This window comes from Amyelois transitella, chromosome 15, assembly GCF_032362555.1.
Source record: "Amyelois transitella isolate CPQ chromosome 15, ilAmyTran1.1, whole genome shotgun sequence".
In the NCBI taxonomy this organism is placed as follows: Eukaryota; Metazoa; Arthropoda; class Insecta; order Lepidoptera; family Pyralidae; genus Amyelois; species Amyelois transitella.
Genome location: NC_083518.1, coordinates 7569171 through 7589987, shown reverse-complemented (window position 1 = coordinate 7589987; position 20817 = coordinate 7569171). Strand labels below are relative to the sequence as shown.

At 34.1% G+C, this 20817-nt stretch overlaps 1 protein-coding gene across 1 annotated transcript in view; it reads right to left on the bottom strand.

Moving 5' to 3' along the window:
• Nucleotides 1–20139, bottom strand: part of LOC106141864 (uncharacterized) — a 54910-nt gene extending 34771 nt beyond the window's left edge. The window contains exon 1 of the mRNA XM_060948182.1: nt 19950–20139. The gene's annotated coding sequence lies outside the window, so the exon portion shown is untranslated. The remainder of the gene's footprint in view (nt 1–19949) is intronic.
• Nucleotides 20140–20817: the final 678 nt, after the last annotated feature.

The window sequence follows — 20817 nt, the reverse complement described above, 5'->3', positions numbered from 1 at the left end:
AAACCAAGACGAGTTACCGAGATACCGAAATACAGCTTGAGGAGCTATCAAATACCAATGGCTGGGAAACGAACATCGGGTACAGTCAGCAGCATAACTCAAAATATAAAAAAGGACTGATTGACTGATTAACTAACTATCATCACGCCGCGAAAACAAAGGGCAACATGCGTTGGAAGGATGTAGGCAGCCTCTTCCTATTCCTCCGGGTACGCGTGAGCATATCTATATGTGAAATGTAATAATTACAGGACAATAAACAACTTAGATGAAGCTAACTCAAGATAGTTTAATATTTGTGTTATGGTACATAAATTTCCATAACAAATAAATATTTATAAAGATAAACGTTCAAAGCCCAGAACAACCTCAATAATTTCTCCTCTTTACTTGGTCGGGGATCGAACCCGAGACCTTGTTACCCAGGCGCAAACTCTTTCCCGCTTTTGTTTTGCGTTTCAGATCAGGCTGAAATAATTCTTAAATAAGAAAATCTCTATTTGTTAATATTTAATAAACCTGCATAGTAATGTAATGTACTCTCACTGTACAGAATTCCCCAAGCATACCAGCAGTAATTCCAACTCTAAAACAACATTTGTAATACATAAATAAATATGTTAGTCCAGATTACATCCTCCCTCTCAACAGAGGACGCGTTTAAGTTATACCTGTGACCTTGACCATGGATAAGATAAGTCAGATTTGACACGTTTAGTCCGAAACCTTTCAGGGAACCAAACGCTTATGGAATAATGATTATACATAATTTTGACTTGATGTGCAGGTTTCCTTGCGTTTTCTCTTACCTTAAGAACATCGGTTAGCAATAGGATTTGAACCTTGACCCTGTGAAATTTTAACGCATTATTTATCTTAACCACTAGACCAATATAGCTCTTTTCTAATATTTGCAATTAATTAAAACTCAATTTATTTACTACTCCCGAACGCCCACACGATATAATTTCGACTACATCGCAATATCACGAACTTTGATCTTACTTTCCCATCTTATTAGTAAAAAGGTAATTACTATGCCAACCACACTCTTACAAATTTAATTTACTGTTTTTGTAACATAATTATGAAAACATTTTCGGTTATTGAAAACAATTTATTAAAAAAAATGGTTAGAACAATATAACTACTTTCGTAGTACCTAATGTTATAAATGCGACAGTCTGTCTGTAAACCTTTCACGATTTAACCAATGATGTCCCCGTGGGCATTAACGCGCGACTCTATTTTTTTACGCGAAAAACTAATGCTGCCCGTCACGTTATAATAAAAAGCGAGGTAACTATAGTTTATCTATTTTCTTATTCTAACTGAATATAACGTCAAAAGTGTGTATCATATCAGCTACTGTATATCCTTGTAGTCATACTGGTATGACAAACTAATATAACTAAGAGGAAACATCGCTTCTCTCCCAGCAAAGAATGAATTCAATCAAGGCATTTATGGGATTCCTTTTTAGGCGATAGGCTAAATGTTTACAAACGATACTATAAATGTCACTTTCATTTAATATTGCATTTGGAAGTTGCACCTATATAACCATTGATGCTTGTGACACTTGACTTTATCTACCCCGTAAGGGATTAAGACGTAATAAAATAAACCGTGCCCGCGAGGTTTTCGGCACAACAAACGTGGTAAAATACTAGTATAGGTACTTACAATAAAATTAACAGTACCTACAACAATGTCAAAAGCAGACTCAAGTCCACAATATTATACGTATCTGCGCATTTACAAGTGGCTAAGTAAAGTTTTCTTAAAATACGTATTTTTTTAATTTTTCCTAAATTTTTTCATTGTATTATGATTTGAACATTCTCATCACAACTTCATCTCTTTCAGTGATTTAGGTAAATATCAATTTATAAATCTGTTTATTAAGTTTCGAACGGTGCATTATATTCTTTGCAGATTTGTTTTCGGTCAATTCAATCAATTAAGTCTTTGTTAAACTAAGGCTTTCCTCCAATTTATTCAGTCAGTAGTTATATCGGAAGAAAACACAATTACCACAATCTGCTCTGCTGAAATTACTTCATTATGAAATAAAAGTGAAGGGACCATTTCAAAATTATCTTTATTTATACGAAGAAAATGTTAGAAAAATGTTAACTTAGCATATTCTTTCAGCCAGCATTAATACTCATGCAATCGTCGATACTTTGTATCCGAAATAGATCGCAGTTCGTTAACAAAAAGGAATAATCCGTTGTTTTAATTTAAAGTTGGATTTTATTTTGAACACAATTTTGCTTCGGGTTTTGCTTAAGTGGGAATTTCGATATACACATAACTGCTATTCAATAAAATAGCAGATTCAACCTGATGACTGCTATATATACAAAAAATCAAAACACATTTCCGATAGACGAAGGTGCAGTCCTTTGTCTATCGGAAACGTGTTGTGATTTTTTTCTTTCCATTTTAATGATTCCTTGCAGGCTTTTCTTACTTTATGCACGTTCATCTGTTTATATTCAAGCATGCCGATTTGTACTCTTCATCTGAACTTTCGCCAGGACGAAACGACCAATATACGAGGCAAAAACCCAAGAAACATAATTTAATACTATGTTACTGTGTATGGTAGGCAAGCATACAGTCCAACTTATCAATAACAAACATACTCACACAAATAGGCCATTGTCGCGCGTCGACAAAGGGCCGGTTAGTGAGCTGTTGAATTTTAGTCCAGATTTTGAAAGCTATTACTCGTTTTAAAGGAACGGTAGCGAATATGAAAAACTTAAAGTAGAGTCACTTCCCAATCCATACAAATCAAGCAATGGGGTGTCAAGTTTATCTGGCTTAACTATATTATTCCAGCGCCATTTACTGAGGTCATCATATTGAGAAGTTTATGAGGACATGGTATACAATTGCTGATTTACATGTATTGCTGATTTTTTATGCATTCGCCGAGAAGTTCTTCTTTACTTTATTCGAATTTGCAAAACTATTTTAAATATATGTATGTTTATTTTTATTAACTTCTTATTTACTCACCTTCAACCATCTGTCTGTTATGTTTTAAGGTTACGACAAATTTTTATCGATAACATATCGCCATTTTCTGAAACATAGGATGCTCCGCTTAACTCCACCTATAAGAGTAAGCTCTTAAATTTAAGAAGAAGAAGAATGCTTCCTACATATATGTAGATAAAAATTTACTGTACATACTTAGTCTACTTTTTATTTCGAAATTCTTACCGGGAGCGATGCTTCGATCAAAATAAAGTTAACAATATGTACAATACGAAACTATAATTTAAAAAAATTCGCTCCTATAAATGACCCTAATCAAAATCTGTGAAGTGACCAATGGAAAGTGAACAAATAATAAATTTTATCGCTTGTGGGGAGCGCCCTACGAGCTTATCTTATCGCAACCGAACAAAAACCGATAAAATACTAGTTTCAAATATGTTATTACAACATTTTAGGTTATTGACGTTAAAAGTTTGCGAAAAAAGTCTTATCAGTCATTTGGCAGATAATATTTGAATATCACAGACTGATATTGTATCCTTATCGTAATATTCTAAACAATTGATTATTATTGTCGAATGACGAGAAATTTGGTGATAATATAGAGTAAGTACGTACATATTTTAAACAGTCTTTTTAGCATTTGGTTCTGGTTTTTTTTTGTCCTGGAATCAGCCTAGGCTGCGATCTAGAAGTGGGTACTTCAGGAGACAAGAGCAACTCTCTTCTACGGTCTGACTTCCGTGACCTTGTTCAAGAACATCACTTGTACAAAAGGTGTAACATTTGGGTCAGGTTCCACATAAGTATCAGAACAGCTTTCCCCGTAGTGTAACTTATTTTATATTAATCAAACTGTGTCTATAACTAAATATCATACCTAGAGGTCAAATCACATAGAGTTTAAGTTTGATATTAAGAAAGGAAAAAAATATTTGCGGTAGTATAACTTGACTATGATTGTCTAACATTTTTTTTATTTTTAAATCAACATACTAAGCCGAAAAACCGTACAATACTCCATAATTTGATTGTCGATAGCTAACAGCCGCAAACCCTAACAATTTATTTATTTGAAAAACTACTTGGTATTATCAGAAGGCAATAGAGGAAAATGTATCCTAAATTCATTGTGTTAGAGTTGTGTTTAAAGTGTTTTGTTTTGTGTTAAAATTAGGGCCACAATTCACTGGTTCATGCTGCGCCGTGGAAGCTATGGATATGGAAGGGTGACCTAGGGTTGTCACTTAGAAAATAGGAACAAATATTTTTACTATGACGATTAAATCGTTTTTAACATATTTGACAACGTTTCTTGTGAATATGTGAGTGCTATTCATTTTTTATGTATTATCAGATTTTAAACAATACATATTACTCATTGAATAAAAATATGTAATAAAATATTTAAAGTACCTTTTAGCACAGCTAAGTATGTAAGGCAAGTTTTAATATTATATTAAGTAGATATTTAAACATTGGGATTCATCTTTAATCGTAGATACGTAAAGTTAAAATATAGAAGAGAAAGAAAAATTGCTACTCCTTCATTTACTTTACATCACAGAATCTAAAATAGTCACGTACCTGACATGAGAATCATGATATATGTATTAGGTTTATTTTTAGACAACTGGTCACGGCCGCGTCACGTCACACGTCAATTGATTACAATGGCGTGGTAGTTGGCAACCCTACGGTAGTAGTGACAGAAGTTCCCGATTAATTACATCTTGGCCCCTTTCAATGCGAGAAAATTACAGAATAGGGATGTTTGCATTAACGATTTTTTTTTAAATCGAGATAATACAAGTCATTGTTTAATATACGAATTTATTAATGTTTAGTATTCTGCTGCCAGTATCACTGCGCGACTAGGTATTGACTTAAACTTAGACTATATAAGGATCTGATATTAAATTGTTTTTGGATAATAATCTGCTACTGCCTTACTGATTAACTGACTGAGAGACAACAAACAAACGAAACTTGGGCTTGAAATTTGGTATTTAGGTTCTCTAGGGTTTAGGTGTAGGTTAGCTCTAAGAGGGATTTTCTTGAAATTTCCAGAAATCAGGAATGACGGGTAAAGCCGCAGGCGTCCTTTAGTAATTAACATTTTTCAAAACGAGTAAGTGTTAATTTTGTTCACATATTCTTAGTCTAGAATGAATGCGTCATTATTTATTTATCTTTACTTCAGAGTTCAGCGAAATCTGTTTTCGCCCGAAATATGGTTTTGTCTGCTGGGTTTAATAATAGATGAGTATACTTTTCCTTATTTATTTTATTCGTAGTTAAATTTATTTTTAATTTTTCCTTTTATCAACCCGGATACGCCCCTTCCGGGACACAGGATACGGTTATGACCACGATACAGAAGAGTTAGGTCAAAATTATGTACCTACTCAAATAATTGTAGGTAAAATTTATTTTTTATTAAGAATATAATCAGTAATCGATAATAAAAGAAGAATGTAGTAGTAGTAGTCTTCGCCTGAAAGATGCTTATTTTGATTATTTTTGGAACATAAAATAAACAGCCAGTAATAATAGTATTTATTCCAAAATCAAATGCAATGACAAACTTCAGTGTCAAAATAAGGTCACAGATTATTAAGTAAACAGATTGGCATTCGGTTCGCGTCGTAACGTGGATAGACCCATCAAAATGTAAATGAAACCTGTTACTCGTAAAAATGTGCACCTGACTGTATTGCCAGCTTAAAGAGGGTCAAAAAGGGATCAGATAGTTTGCTAATTTATTCTTAATAACTACAGAAAGATTAAACAAAAAAATAAAATAAAGAGTAGCTAAAGCAATATTAAGTCTTGGGAATTTTGAATAAAATTTCCAATTGGTATCATAATTTTCACACGATTTTCTCGTGTTTTTGTTAAATATTATAAACTACATAAACTTGAATTTTGTTGCAGTTACTTATACATCTTTACAAATAACTTTCCGTAACGTAATGAGAAAAACTATTTTAATCACATTATTAAGATTCACAGTAGTGATAATATTTGTTCACGCTGAGAATCGAACCCAAAAGATATAGCATACCTGATCACGTAATACCTAAGTTTGTAAACTAACAAGGTACATCACGAAGACAGTTCTAAATATTTATAAATGATAGAAATAATAGAAAGCCACCTTCTGAGGATTAGAGAATGTTCTTGTTTGCTTTTGATTTTGTTATTCATTTCACAAGCGGGGCTGCCTCCCCGCTACGTTCACCATGCGTTTGAACAGAGCCGGATTATCTTACCCTACGCGGGTAATGACGACCTAATTGTTTATGGGTCCTAGACAAGTGTCACAGGGTATTTAAATTTATTAGGATTAAGACATAAAGGCAGCCAATTTTTAATGCACTAAGCAAATCTCTACTTTTCAAGAATTTTTAAGGTTTTGGTTGGAGTATTAAACTCCAAGCAATTATTTTTTTTTATTTGTAATGAATAAACTAAAAAATACTACGGAATTCAAATACTTTTATGAGACAGTACTTACTATACCTACTATATATACCCTATCATTTCGTGAATCATGAAAATTGGTCTTAGTTCAAGTAATCAACAGCCTGTTGATGTGTGTACTCTGTTAAATTATCTTTTCGCGTAGCCCAGCCTGCCTCGTTACGGCCCTGGTTGAAAACTTGCAGATTTCCAGCTTATAAGTTATAGCACCTACGCGTATCATATCACCGCCATACCGTACTTACAACACGTTTTATCCACCATTTGGAACGTGCTTAAACCTCAAAGACTACACATTCCGAATACGAAATAAATACTTCCTTGGAACGATAACCTCATTTAAAATAAAACATCTATTTGATGTAACTTCTAGCAATATTGCTTGTTAGAATTCCGTGTCTTTGGAGTATCACACAATATCAGTCGATAATCAATCACTGGAGTAGAATTGTTGGAAAAACATTGGATCACCTGAAGTAGAATTGTAGCTGACATTGTTCAGGATTTTTAGCGGAAAGTAATAGATGATGTAACTGGGAACACGCAAATATGAGAGAGAAAGATTAGTCGTGAAAGAACTACAAGGATTATATATTTTTTTGTTACTGACAAAAGAAACCTTGCTAATGGTGCAATCATTACCCATTCAGTGTGCACTATACGTATCGAGTATCTATTAATAAATTACTCATTGCGCCATGCATAATGCAACATTATATCAACAAAGTATAAATAAATATGGCGTTGCCAAAGACTTAGTTTAATAACTCTTGTATAAATAAAAGAGAACAGGGCTGATTATTAAAATTGTTATCGGTTTCATTGATTTTGTTTTTTTGTTGTATACAAAAAGTGATAGAAGAATAGTTTCTTCCAGCCCATCGGGAAAATACAACTAAGTTTGAGAATTTTTGATATACCTATTAAGTAAAAGAAATTTTGTTACCAATACTTGACAAGGGAACAAAGAAATCAATAAAAAAGTAACGGAAACTAACTATATCAATAGATATAATATAAGTTTTAAGCACTAAGTATGGATGTTTTACGAAAGTGATACATTATACCAAATGTTGCGAAACAACGAAACTGAAAAATATACAGTAAAAATGGTGTTAAAGGCAGGTCGTTCGTTATCCGTAATCTACCTTCAGTTTGGCGACCCCTCCCCTCGCTAAGCCGGTGTCCCGCGCCCCCGCGTCTCCCGCAATCCCGCCTATCCCAAAATCCCGGAATCTGTCCGAACTTCGAACTCCATCGGCCGGAGTCTACTGAAAAACGGTTTTGGATTTTCGGTTTATATTTTAGTACGTACCTCCTACAAAGTACGTACTTAAGGTGAAACATAAATTTTAGAATTTATATACTTAACCGAATTAAAATCTTTAAAATATAAAATTTGAATGCAATATTTGTTTAACTAATATATGTACGAGTATTTAGTGTATCTTTTTCTTTTGTCCATAAGGCCAAATTATGTATTTTTCTCCTGATATTTAGAGGCCGAATTGTATAGAACTATTACAGGGTATTTGCAATTTAAAAATGGTACGTAAGTTATTTATTTTATTACAATATCTAATAAATTTATACACTTTATATAAAAGGTTCAGTTAGAGTGAGAAATTGGTGCGAATAAAAAGTAACAACATAATTTTAGGCCTTTAAGAGTGCCTTCTATATCAACTTTCAATATAGAGTTACTACATATGTATATGAAAAAAAATTTTCATGTGTGAAGGATAACAGGGTGTAACCTCTTTAAATGTCAAGTAAAATGTAATCTAAGTAACCAGAACACCTTGATAAAATTACTTGCAAAATGCAGCTTTTTCTGTTTAAAAAACTGCTCTTGCAAAATATTGAACAAAGAGAACATTGATATAGGTATTGAATATAAGTCATTGGAATATCTCGTATATCATTTTATGGTTATTCTTGATTTGGTGTAAGTTTGGTTTCATAATATCAATTGATGTAATGTAACTTTGTTATAAATTGAATTTTAAAGCGAGTGATCTAATTTTATTACCACAATAGTAATACATTACATTACTATTCATAGGAAAAATTCAGAAAATAGGTTGACCATATAATAAAATATCTGTGTATTCACTTGTTACATTTGCAGCCCTAAACACGAATAATATGCGGAGTTGATTAACATTACATTCTAACTGAAACATGTTAGAATTTTCCAAATTAAAAATGTATATAACGCCTTAAAAAGATAATAGGAAAGCTATGTAAGTACATAAACGAATAAGTACTTAAATCAAATCTCTATCACAATAGGTGTACTCTTGGCAAAAAATACTGCCTAGAATAGAATATGTTTATTTGAATTTAATATTTCTTATTCCATTGAAAAACATTATTGTATCATAAACAAGATGCTTACCAGATTAAAACATGTAGTAGGGTAATTATAAGTCTTATGCCAGTCTGAACAATTTCCCTGAAAAATGTTATACTGAACGAGAGATTATAAGTATACAATGAGCATGATTACCGAAGCTTTAATAATTACAATAATACTGGTGTAAGCCGCAATGTAAAAATTAATTGCCATCGACTCTCGTTTGAGGCCGACCCACTTTTTGAACCATTTTGTAGGTCGTTTATCGCGATTCGTGGTCAGTACCTCCGAACCACAAACAGAATACAACGCGAGAGATATAAAACAGAAACGTTCACTACGCAGTTTCAACATGAGAAATCACGAACTATTGTTGTGTAGCAAGCAATGAATTAGGTTCATTTGTGAACTTTAGCGAAGGCAGAGAATTGAAGTAGGTCTAAGTACACTGGCGCATACCCAAGGCTACGACAGAACATTAAGAAATAAGTCATTAACGCATGCTCTAAATCTTAATTACAAACGAATGTTTAATGCAGGAGTATCTGTTTTGTTCTGTTTGACTATTTTATTAGTAGATCTGTTAATTTTGCCTGTGTAAATTGTTAATGCAAATAAGAAATATTATAATGAGTCAATTTAAAAAGATACAACAATCCAAATGATGTGCATTAATTAGCTTTTGTATTATTATTTTTTATTATTGTGTTGTAGTATTAAATCTTGTAACTACATACATAAATAAGAAATAAATAAATTTCGCCATTTAACTACATGACAGATTAAGCTATTTTACCTACATGAATAAATCTCATCCCCAACGGGATAGCTAGAGTTATAGTTTGAAATAGTCGAAGGCCGCGTTAGTTAGATGCTTTAATGATGGGATTGAGCTTCACAAAGTGGATAATTTGAGATAGATAAAGCTTGTTTTAGGAAATAATAAAGCTGCACTTTTACTATTGAGCTAAGAATCTGAATGAGTAACAGCAGAGAGTGACGTTTATGGTAACAAACATTTTTGAGCTCACCTCAATTTCACTGAAATAAAAATAAAACTGTTGATGTAAATATTCAAAAGCAAAGTACAAAGTGTAGGACGGACACGTGTAAAAGATGGGCCAAAGCGATCATTCTTTATTTTTATGCCAAAATGTTGCCAGTCGCAAAAAAGAGCGCGAATAGTGACTGGCATTTAATATATTGCCGCAGTTTTCAGTTACACCGTTGATTTATGTTGATATTTTTATAGCTCAAAGAGATCACACATCTGAATTTTTAATTATTTTAATTTATATTTGATACCTCTATTTTGATTGCTACTTACGCTTTTTTGTAAATACCTATAACAAAATGTTAAGTTACAGACATTTATATAAGTTTTTATGGACATTATTCGTGTTATCTTAAATATCTTAAAACAACAAAAGATTATGCCACTTCTAGAAATAATTTTTTGTACAAATAATTACATTGTGAAGTATATCTTTAGTATGAATGTACCTATCTATATATATGTAAAATCATTTCATATTTTCTACTAACACGATTCTGTCTACCCCGTGAGCGAATGAGACAATCAAAAGTAATTATTTAATTCAAAGGGGCTCACCGCTAAAAGTAAATCAACGATCATGGAAGCAGTCGTGCCGTAATTGACTTACTGATAACCAGCAAGGCCAGTACTTACATTGAGGCGATAACGACCAAGCCACCACGAACTGTGGACGTATTTATTCCGTTCCGCCTCGGAAATATTCCTTTACTAGCTACGCCCCGGGAAATTTCAGGATGAAAAGTATTCATAATATTGTTACAATTCATATACGGATATACACGGATAGTGTGTACCTAAATTAAACAAAATTTGTGCCGTCAAAGACTGACAAACGTGGATGAACGTTTGTCAATCTTTCACGCAAAATCTTCAGCACAAATTTTGTTAACACAACACAAGCTAACAAACTTTCAAATTTATTAGAAATATTTTCAAATCCCATTTCAATAGCTAACCGATGCAGTGTGTCGTAAAACCAATTACAGTTTAGTTGAATGTGAAACCAGTGACATTTTCCGTAGCTATTCATATATATTTAAATCATAAATCATATTGGTTTATTCCTTGAACATGGTTACAATATAGGTCTTACTTATTTAGTATACCGTTTTTGAGCACACATAATTAAAATATATACGTACTAACTATTATTAACATAACATATAATCACTTTTATATCACCTGTGGGGCAGACAGAGCCGACAGAACATATACAGACACATCAAAAGACTGAAATGCCACGCTCAGCCGCTTGGGCAAATGATAGAATTGAGATTCAATTAGTGACAGTTTGCTAGCCCATCGCCTAAAAGACGAATCCCAAGTATATAAGCCTATCCCTTAGTCGCCTTTTACGGCATCCATGAGAAAGAGATGGAGCGGTCCTATTCTTTTTTCTATTGGTGCCGGGAACCACACGGCACCCTTACTATAATTATTTTGTTTTTAAATAAATATATTACTGCTTACACACATACAAAATGTCACGTCTATATCACTTATGGATAAACAAAGTTAAAAATTTTGAAAAGGCTAATGATTATTGCAAATTTTCGTGAATGACATTCAGCAGTAACAGACTTTTCATTCTAAAAATCCCACTGAATTTATTTACGCCAATAATATACACCTCTTAAAGTATTTGGCAAAGAATTCTTATAGGTGTAACAAAATTTTGAAGGCCCAGGCAAATGTATGGCCCCGTAAGAGGGTTGCTTACCGCTATGAATATTATGATGACGCCATGACTCGACATTTATAAAGTTCTAGTTTTATATTAAAAAACCATTTTATTTTTCAAGTAAAAATTAGGTTCGTCTTGTAGTTTGTCGCGAATGGATAAATACCTAACTAACTTAAAATCAAAGTTTTTGCAATTTTTATCGTTTTAACTCAAAATCATTCATTTCGAAATATCTTTCATTAATTCAGTTTTAATGTTACCTTATTAGTTCACTCCCAAAACGCCGGTAGCGTCTAGTGGAAAACTTTATTATTATAATAATGATCAGTCGGATTGTAATCTTGATCTTTATTCGCGTAGTCATAAAATTGTAATTACAATAAATATGCAGTGTTAAACGTAATAAATTGTATTGTTAATAGCCGACATACTGGTGCTAAAGGGGCAGTAAATGCCCTTTGTGTACTTTGATATTTTATATAATTATATTTGTATAGTGTTTAAATAAAACGAGCTAAGGTAGGGAGTAAATTAAAACGTTGAGACGGAACTTAGGCTTTCTCCTTCACACATGTAAGTACAGTCAACAGCACATCAACCTAACTAAATTGTCTGTAAATTCGCTTTTATTACCGCGTGATAGAACTCCATGAAGAGTAACATAATATGCAGTTAACTGTACACACATTGGTCCTATCGGGGACCTACTTATAAAAAAATCATGTCAAAGGTAAAGGTATTGGGAACTGATGAAAATGATGAATGTGCATAAAGCAAAAGAAGGTGCAGGTTCGTCTCCAGTGGAAAGTTAAAGTCTCTCTCTACCCGTCTAAGAAAGAAACGTTGTCATTTAAAGATATAAAAAAAGTGTATTATTGGATTATAAGATATTTAGAGATAACATGTTTTAGGTTTATTAGTATCAGTTATTTTATGTTAGTTTATATTTTATTAATTATGTACAAAAGCCAATGTTCTTTTATTCATTTTCCTGTCGTGCTACAAGAAGAAATTTCTCGAGAAATAAGTAATGCCCCCCCTTGATGTACATTAATAAATAAAATCTTCTAAATGTAACTCAAATAATGTATACTACAAAAATCATTACTTGCAGCGCTTGGTCGCTTAAACACTGTAGCGAAGGAAATTCAATAAATAAGATATGAGCTAGATCGTAGTTACCCAGTTAACACGCAGACGTCGACTACCAACACGCCAACGCCTACATATACATTATAATTTCACGTTTTTGTACCTCACGGGGTACACAAAACCTTAGGCTGTTATAAATAATATATGTTTGTTGTGTTGTGTTGTTAAAGACGACGTACCTTTATTTTCGGTGCTTAAATCGGTTTTGGTAACAACAATTTATTATTTTTATAAACAATTGTTGGAGAAAATTAAATATTATTTACTTTTTTTTACTGTTATTTTACCTCTAACCGTAACCGTATTATTTTAACAAATAGTATAATTCAACACGAAAATTTAAAATCAGTTATAAGAATATCCACATACCTAATAATTAAAAAGGTAAAATTAACGCAAATATTATAAAGTCAATGCTTGGTAAACCAATACAGTACAACTATACTAATATTATAAAGCTGAAGAGTTTGTTTGTTTGTTTGAACGCGCTAATCTCAGGAACTACTTGTTCGAATTGAAAATTCTTTTTGCGTTGAATAGACCATTTATCGAGGCTATAGTAAAAAAAACGGGGAAAATTATTCATCCTTGAGGGTTCAATGATGCCCAAAATAACTATAGCACGCGGACGAAGTCGCGGGCACAGCTAGTGTGAGATAAGTGATCATCTGAATACCAAATGTACAGGTTTGACTAACAACAGATTTTGTCATTTATACAATTACTAGGCTTATAAACTTGGGAATCTTTGGGCGACTAGCAACCTGTCACTATATGAATCTCAATTCTATAATTAAGCCAAACAGCTGAACATGACCAGATCAGTCTTTTCAGGACTGTTAGCTCTGTCTACCCGGCGGGAGATACGTACGTGATTATATGTATGTGTGCATATACAATATAATGCACAGCGAGTGACTGTGACCGACTTGACACATAGTAGGAAGCGTTGCGTGACCTCAGTGACGTCATTTTGAGGTCGCCCGCTCTCTCGACAACCAATGTTGTTCGACGCTCAACTTGTTTATTTGCTCTTTAGACGGGACACAGAAAACAGTCTGCTCGATTTTACATATTCTCGAAGGGACTGTTGAAAATATTGATACTGTTATCTTTGTAATGCGATTGCCCTGGGTCTTGCAAACATAAAGATATATAATCACGTCTATATCCCCTGCGGGATAGATAGAGCCGGCAGTCCCTAAAAGACCGAAAGGCCACGTTCAGCTATTTGGCTTAATAAAATAGTAGTGAGAATCGGTCTTGGGTGTTTATCCATACATACATACATACATACATATGGTCACGTCTATATCCCTTGTGGGCTAGACAGAGCCAACAGTCTTGAAAAGACTGATGGGCCACGCTCAGCTATTTGGCTTAATGATAAAATTGAGATTCAAATAGTGATAGGTTGCTAGCCCATCGCCTAAAAAAGAATTCCAAGTTTGTAAGCCTATCCCTTAGTCGCCTTTTACGACATCCATGGGAAAGAGATGGAGTGGTCCTATTCTTTTTTGTATTGGTGCCGGGAACCACACGGGTGTTTATCCATATTTGTATTTATTATAAAAAAAAGTATCCTTGAGTAAGTATCTCCTAAGTTTCGAACTAGTCTAACTCAATCTGTGCAATTTGTTCCGTATATATTTGTTTTTCTATTTAATTTTCGTATAAAGGTGCATTTAGTATATGTTGAATTATCATTAAGCCATAAAGCAAACGTCCGTGTACCCCGTAAGAGTCAGAGACGTAATTATATGTATGTTAGTGCGTTTAATGTACGGAATAACTAAAAAAATTACGGTTTTTGAGGCAAATACTCTGTCGCAGTCTCACCACGCCGCAATGCAAGTTTGATCAATTAATTGATACAGCACGGCCGGACGTATGGAATATTGATGGAAAAGAACGCCATTGAATGCAGGAAATTTTGAGGTATTGTCCTAGATTTTGGTGGCAAATATACATAGGTCCTGTCATAATTGTCTGCCATACAGTTCTTCCGTTTCGGCAAAATAACTTAGATAAGTAATTTGACTTTTTGTAAACATTACACTACAAATGTGCTAATGGATCTCTTAAGTTATTTTGAGTTTGAATCTTAGTAGATATTTAATTGGGTTAATGAAATACTATTAATAAGTTCAATAATAACGGGTACAAAGTATGTAAGTGCCTAAGTTAAATAGTTCGAATATTTTGATGCTAGCCCATCGCCTACAAAATAAATCTCTATTTATAACCATTCTATTAGTCGCTTTTTACGACATCCATGCAAAAGATATGAAGCGGTCCTATTCTATAATACGTGTAACCACACGGCATAGTGATGGCAAGATTTTATGTATAGTCTGTATTTGAATTCATTTATTTACAAATATTTCCGTCCGTCAATAAATCGTAGAAACTTTAACTGAAGCAATAGAAAGATGTTAAAAAGATACAAAAGTAAAGTTTTTGTTATGACTTGCGGTCGCACTCTAGCAAGGTCGCATCGATACCGCGACGGCAACATTCCGCGCAGTTTCCATTGAAATACTGCTCACTTCGCTATGGCGCGTCGGTGGCCGAGTGGTGAACGTCTCTAAATAAAAATGATGAACAGGTAGCTACAGATTCTAATCTGGTACTATAGACTCTTTTCTGAGTAACTAATGTTACGTTAATTTGAATGCTTAACGATCGGAAAAAACGCGAGGAAACCTGCACAATTAGGCATATGGATGTATAACCAAGATCAAGTATGGATTGGATACCCCTGGAAGGTTGCGTAGGTCAGGCGGGAGGTGCTTCGTCTTAAAACTTACGTAACCCAAACCAGGATAATGATCAGACGCCTACCTAGACTTCTCTCAAAGGGGGTCAGAAGATGTAACCGAGAAGAAAGAAGGATTATCACCTAGACAAAAAAGCCATTTACGACAGTAGATATTGTGCAGTAAATTTGTTTTGGATCGTAGTATATCTATAAAGTTAACTGATATTCAGTAGAAACCGCTTTTATTTTTGTTGTTGTCGTCACCGCGTCATTGTCAACAGTCGCCGACGCAACCAACCAACGGTGCGATGAAAACGTGATTTGTCTAATCTTTGGTAACCATTTTTACATACATACATACCATCACGCCTTTTTCCCATTGGGGTAGGTAGAGACTATGAATTTCCACTTGCTACGATCCTTACAGACCTCTCCCGCTACCTCCACACTCATTACTCATTTCTTGCATATTCGACGATTACGGGATCTACATATAAAATCTCCCTTTTTCATGACATTCGAAATTTGGTCTTTGAAAGTTAAAGAAAGAACCATATATTGACTTAGACAATAGACATAGATAACCTCTTCAAATCCATATTTAATTTTATTTTTTATACAAAAAGAATAGAACCACTCCATCTAATTTCCATGGATACTATTGGACTTGCGATTCTTTTTTTAGGCGATGGGCTAGCAACCTGTCACTATTTAAATCTCAATTCTATCATTATGAGCCAAACAGCTGGATGTGGCCTATCAGTCTTTTCAATACTGTTGGTTCTGTCTACCCCACAAGGGTACTATATGTAAATATGTATGTAAATTCTGCGAGAGATTTATGACTTTTGAAGCAGATATACACAACAGGTTAGAAATTTTGAAGCATAGGTAGGCTATTAATAATTGCAGAAATTCCCATTAACAAAAAAACTAAAGTAAAACACTAAAGTAGTTAAATGTAAATAAGATTAAATGTTTTCTTGTAAACATCTTATCTTTGCGGCCATGATAGCCCAGATGACAGTAAGATTTTGTTCACCTTGACAAAACGTAAGAACGGAAAGTAAATCTACTGATCATTGGTTATGTAAGTAGGTATAGTTATATATATTCTTATAGAGTGTATAAAGTATTGTACCCATGTTATATAATAGATACAGATCTTTATTTATTTACCTTAAATGGTCAAACCCGAAAAAAACAAGTAATAAATAAAGAAAAATCACAGTGGTATAAACTCTGTGAAGTGCCAAAAAGTATTTTAAGTAAGACTTAAGTTTATCAAAAAATTAAATATGATAAGTTTATTTAAAAAAAAAAGACTGCAACATCACATAGTGTGCATCATGCCAGCAGGAGATTCAAAAAGCGGGCGGGTAAGTACTACCGTTCGCGTAGTCCCACTCTCGCTCGCTTCTCGCTCGCGTGATCGCGACCCCCTCTCCCGGGCTTTCGCGAACACTCGCTTAGCGGCCTTCTTTTAATCTGTAGTCGTGAATTTGCTACAAAACCGCGCGCTGACTCCTCGATCTGTTTTTGTACAACAGTAATATCGACGAGGTTTCAAAGATACAGTGTATACACGTAACGGTAAGGTATATTAATAAAATTGACTGATATATTGATCAGTGTTTAACCATCTGTCTGGCTTTAGACGGGTAGTTATTGCGTGTGAATCGGTTTTTGATACTGGCTTACTTTTTATTCGCCGAAAAGATCGATAATTGTAATTCATAATATGTGAACATCCCAAATGAACCGTACGTTCACAATACAAAAATAGTAACTTAAAAATAATATATTTTCTGATAATTATGAGAGCAAACCACTCAAAGATTATTTTGATTGTAACAAAATCAATTATATCTACTATCTCCATCTCATTCTCGTTAAGCGTGGCCCTCAAGTCTTTATTGGGCCTTGTAAGTACACCCCATAAGGGATAAAGATGATGGTATTTATATGTATGAATACATTTTTCTTCCCTTTTATTCTAGTAAAAACACCTGTATTGTATGACCTGAAGTTCACTAATGTCGTTGTAAGTTGGTATAGTGTAATCGCTATGTAAATCTTCGGGGAGATTCGGGAGAATTATGTCGCTATTGAAACTTCACTGTATAAGATACAATTTACTACCACAGGGGGGTTATATTGAGTTATATCATTCAGTAGACTACATATAAGAATTTTAGGAAAAACCTACTAGTTTATTACTATAAAGCGAACTTCAAAGCACGCCATTGCATCTACTTGATTCAGCCATTTAGTTTCCTTCCTCGCTTGATGAAATTCATTTAATCTTTGACATTGGTTTATCATTCGCTCTTCCTGTTTAACCGGTCATTACGGAATCAAGTGCAGTAAGTAATTCATAACAAAGATGTAAAATTTTGTTTATTTTTTATGTTTTATTCAAGTGAGCATACTTGTAACATTGAAGACTCAAGAATGCCATGAATGTATAACAGATAAAACTTTTTGTCGTTGAAAAAAGACTGGCAACATCAATTGGTAGGAGATAACAAAACGTTATGATTACTTTTAGAGTAAATAACTTTGAGCCAATTGGTCTGGCATTAGAAACACCGGAACTTATTTCACACACACCTCGACGTTGGTAAGTCAAGCTTGCATCCGAATCCTAATTTCATAATATGGGTAAAGATTTTCCAGACATATCGACTGTCTGGCTGAGTTGGGTGACCTGACGCAGAGTTCGACGCCTGAAGGTTTTATGAAGATATTCAAAGTACTTTCTAGATATTCCCAAGACACACCCTTAGAAAATAAACATTTTTTGGAATTTCATAACGGCTTATCTTCATTTATATGCTAATTTGATTTCAGTATTAACTATATTGGTTAGTTAACATTGTTTGAATCAGAATCAGAATCATGTATTCCTTCATTTATGTAATGTATTTATGACATTATACTCTTATAAATAAATAATAAAATATTCAAATGATTCTACATTACTAATGTCATTTCAAAACCTATCAAAATCAGTAGAATCAGCGGTTTGAACATAAGCACATCAACTGACTTAGATAGATAGTTCCCAAAGGACCGCAGCCCCGGGCCACAGCTAGTTTACCTATCATAAAAATGAGAAAGATCACGCACGTGAACGTGGCGTGAATGTTCAACTCATCCCAATCCACTACACGTACTACTGATTCATATATTATCATCATCGAATGTATGATAAGAAGTAATTGCTTCAGTTTCATGTAGGTATTACTGATTTGTCGATAACCGATCATACAGGCCATGAACTTCATTTATTATTTGGGATTTTTTACAAAGTTCATTATTATTAAGCATGTTGTTTCTCAAAATAATTTATTCAAACTTTTAAGCCTCAATAACATTAATGCATTATCATATAGGTATAAATTTTCTTAAAAAGTATTATGTAATGAATATGAAAGAATTAAAATATGATTGAGGTAGGTATTTATAGTGTTTCAATTTAGTTATTTTTTATATACCTATTAGGGAGTTGTCGAAGTAATTGTGTGAAATATTAGGTCTTTTATATGATGAAGTAAATTTTAAAGTTGTGTATAGGTATAGGTACTTTTAAGTCCACCCATAATGGTTCCTAATTATTCATATTATTCTTGACTAACTGATTAAGTAGATAAGAGTACGTTTTATTAAATATTACACCAATTAGTTGCGTCATGGCGTCACCGAGACCTCCTCTCGACCCCCCGCCATCCAACTTCCTTTTGCCCTCTTTTCTCTTTGAACGATTGACAACAACTCAACAAGTCGTAATCATGCTCTATAATAAGATCGTCGTTTGCATCAATTGTGGCTGAGACTTCACAATCGAGGCCAATCGTTTAAATTTGCCAAAACTAAAAGCAACCTTGGCTACACACGTTTAACGCAAGGTTGGTATCGCTAAGATAATACTTTAGAACTTTTCATACTTTATAATAACAACTGTGAATCGTGATTCAATCGACATGAATTAATGACGATGACATCACTACGCACTTAGATTGCATTTAAAATTGACGTGAAATGGTTCCCGGAGCCGGCCGTATCGTGCCCCGACCTCCTCTGCGTCTCATTACTTCGCCGACAGTTGATTTGATGCTATATCAATTAGTGCGTGCCAGATGCCTTTCCACAGGAAACCTGTTTCGGCCCCTTTATCGCAGCTTTTAAACGTAGTCAACCTTTGTTTCCAACTTATAACATACTTACTCATCGTATTCTCAACAACTGTAACAAAGCTATAATTCATCAAAACAAAAAGAGCTCAATGAAACTAAACTAGTACTTCAAAAAGTGTCCATTGTGTCGGAGTTATATAAAATTCAATTACGAAAGAAATAAACCGTAACCGTCTCAGAAGTGAGCCGAATGTATCCGGCTCTCAAAAAAAGTTGGTGAAGCATTTGCCTACCTGCTAATAAGACAAAGAGCTCAGCCGCGTCAGTGACACGATACACAAACATGCACACTGATACATCCGAGGATACGGTAGTGTACGGTCGCTTCGCGCTGGCGGGCGGGAGTCGGGCGAGAATCGGCGGGCAAACGGGCGGGATCGCGCGTCTGACCGCTCGCAGCTATCGACTCGCACTGGGTTCACTGCCTGCCCGCAATGCACGCGGCATTTCATTCGAGCAACGGGCACGAGCGAACGCGGCGAACAGCTGATGGGCCGGCTGCCTGCGCGCACACCTGTGTAAGGCACTCTCTCTTTCTCGCACGTCGCAAGCGCACCATCTTGCCCTGAAATCGGTGACGTTGGAATGAACCCCGTGTGAACGGCAGTCATGCGATGCCGCACATAATTATATCGACAGACTCCACATAATTGGAAAGTAAAGTAACGTATCTTAGTACTTACAGATGTACTTACCTTAGAACTAGAGGCCGGATACCACCTACAAGGTGCCTATAATTAAGCCTTACACGGGTTATATAAAATCCGTAAGCATATTATAATACTAATCAACTTAAGTCAACGAGTCCGAAAACCAAGCAATCATCTATTTTTATAATCTAGCGTATGCAATATAATAATTCCCACAAAAATATCACTTATTGTTTAGTTTTTTCAAAATTATAATTATTTTAATAATTTTTGGCACTTTAGTGAAATCTTGTCTATGAAATTTATTTATAAATTTGTTATTTGGATTTATATGATTCACGATTAGCCATCATGACATGACACGCAATAGATGTTAGAAAAAAATCTTCTTGCCAGTGAAAAATTGGTATGAAAATGATGAGAAGTGTTACGAACTCCTTAGAGTGTTCCG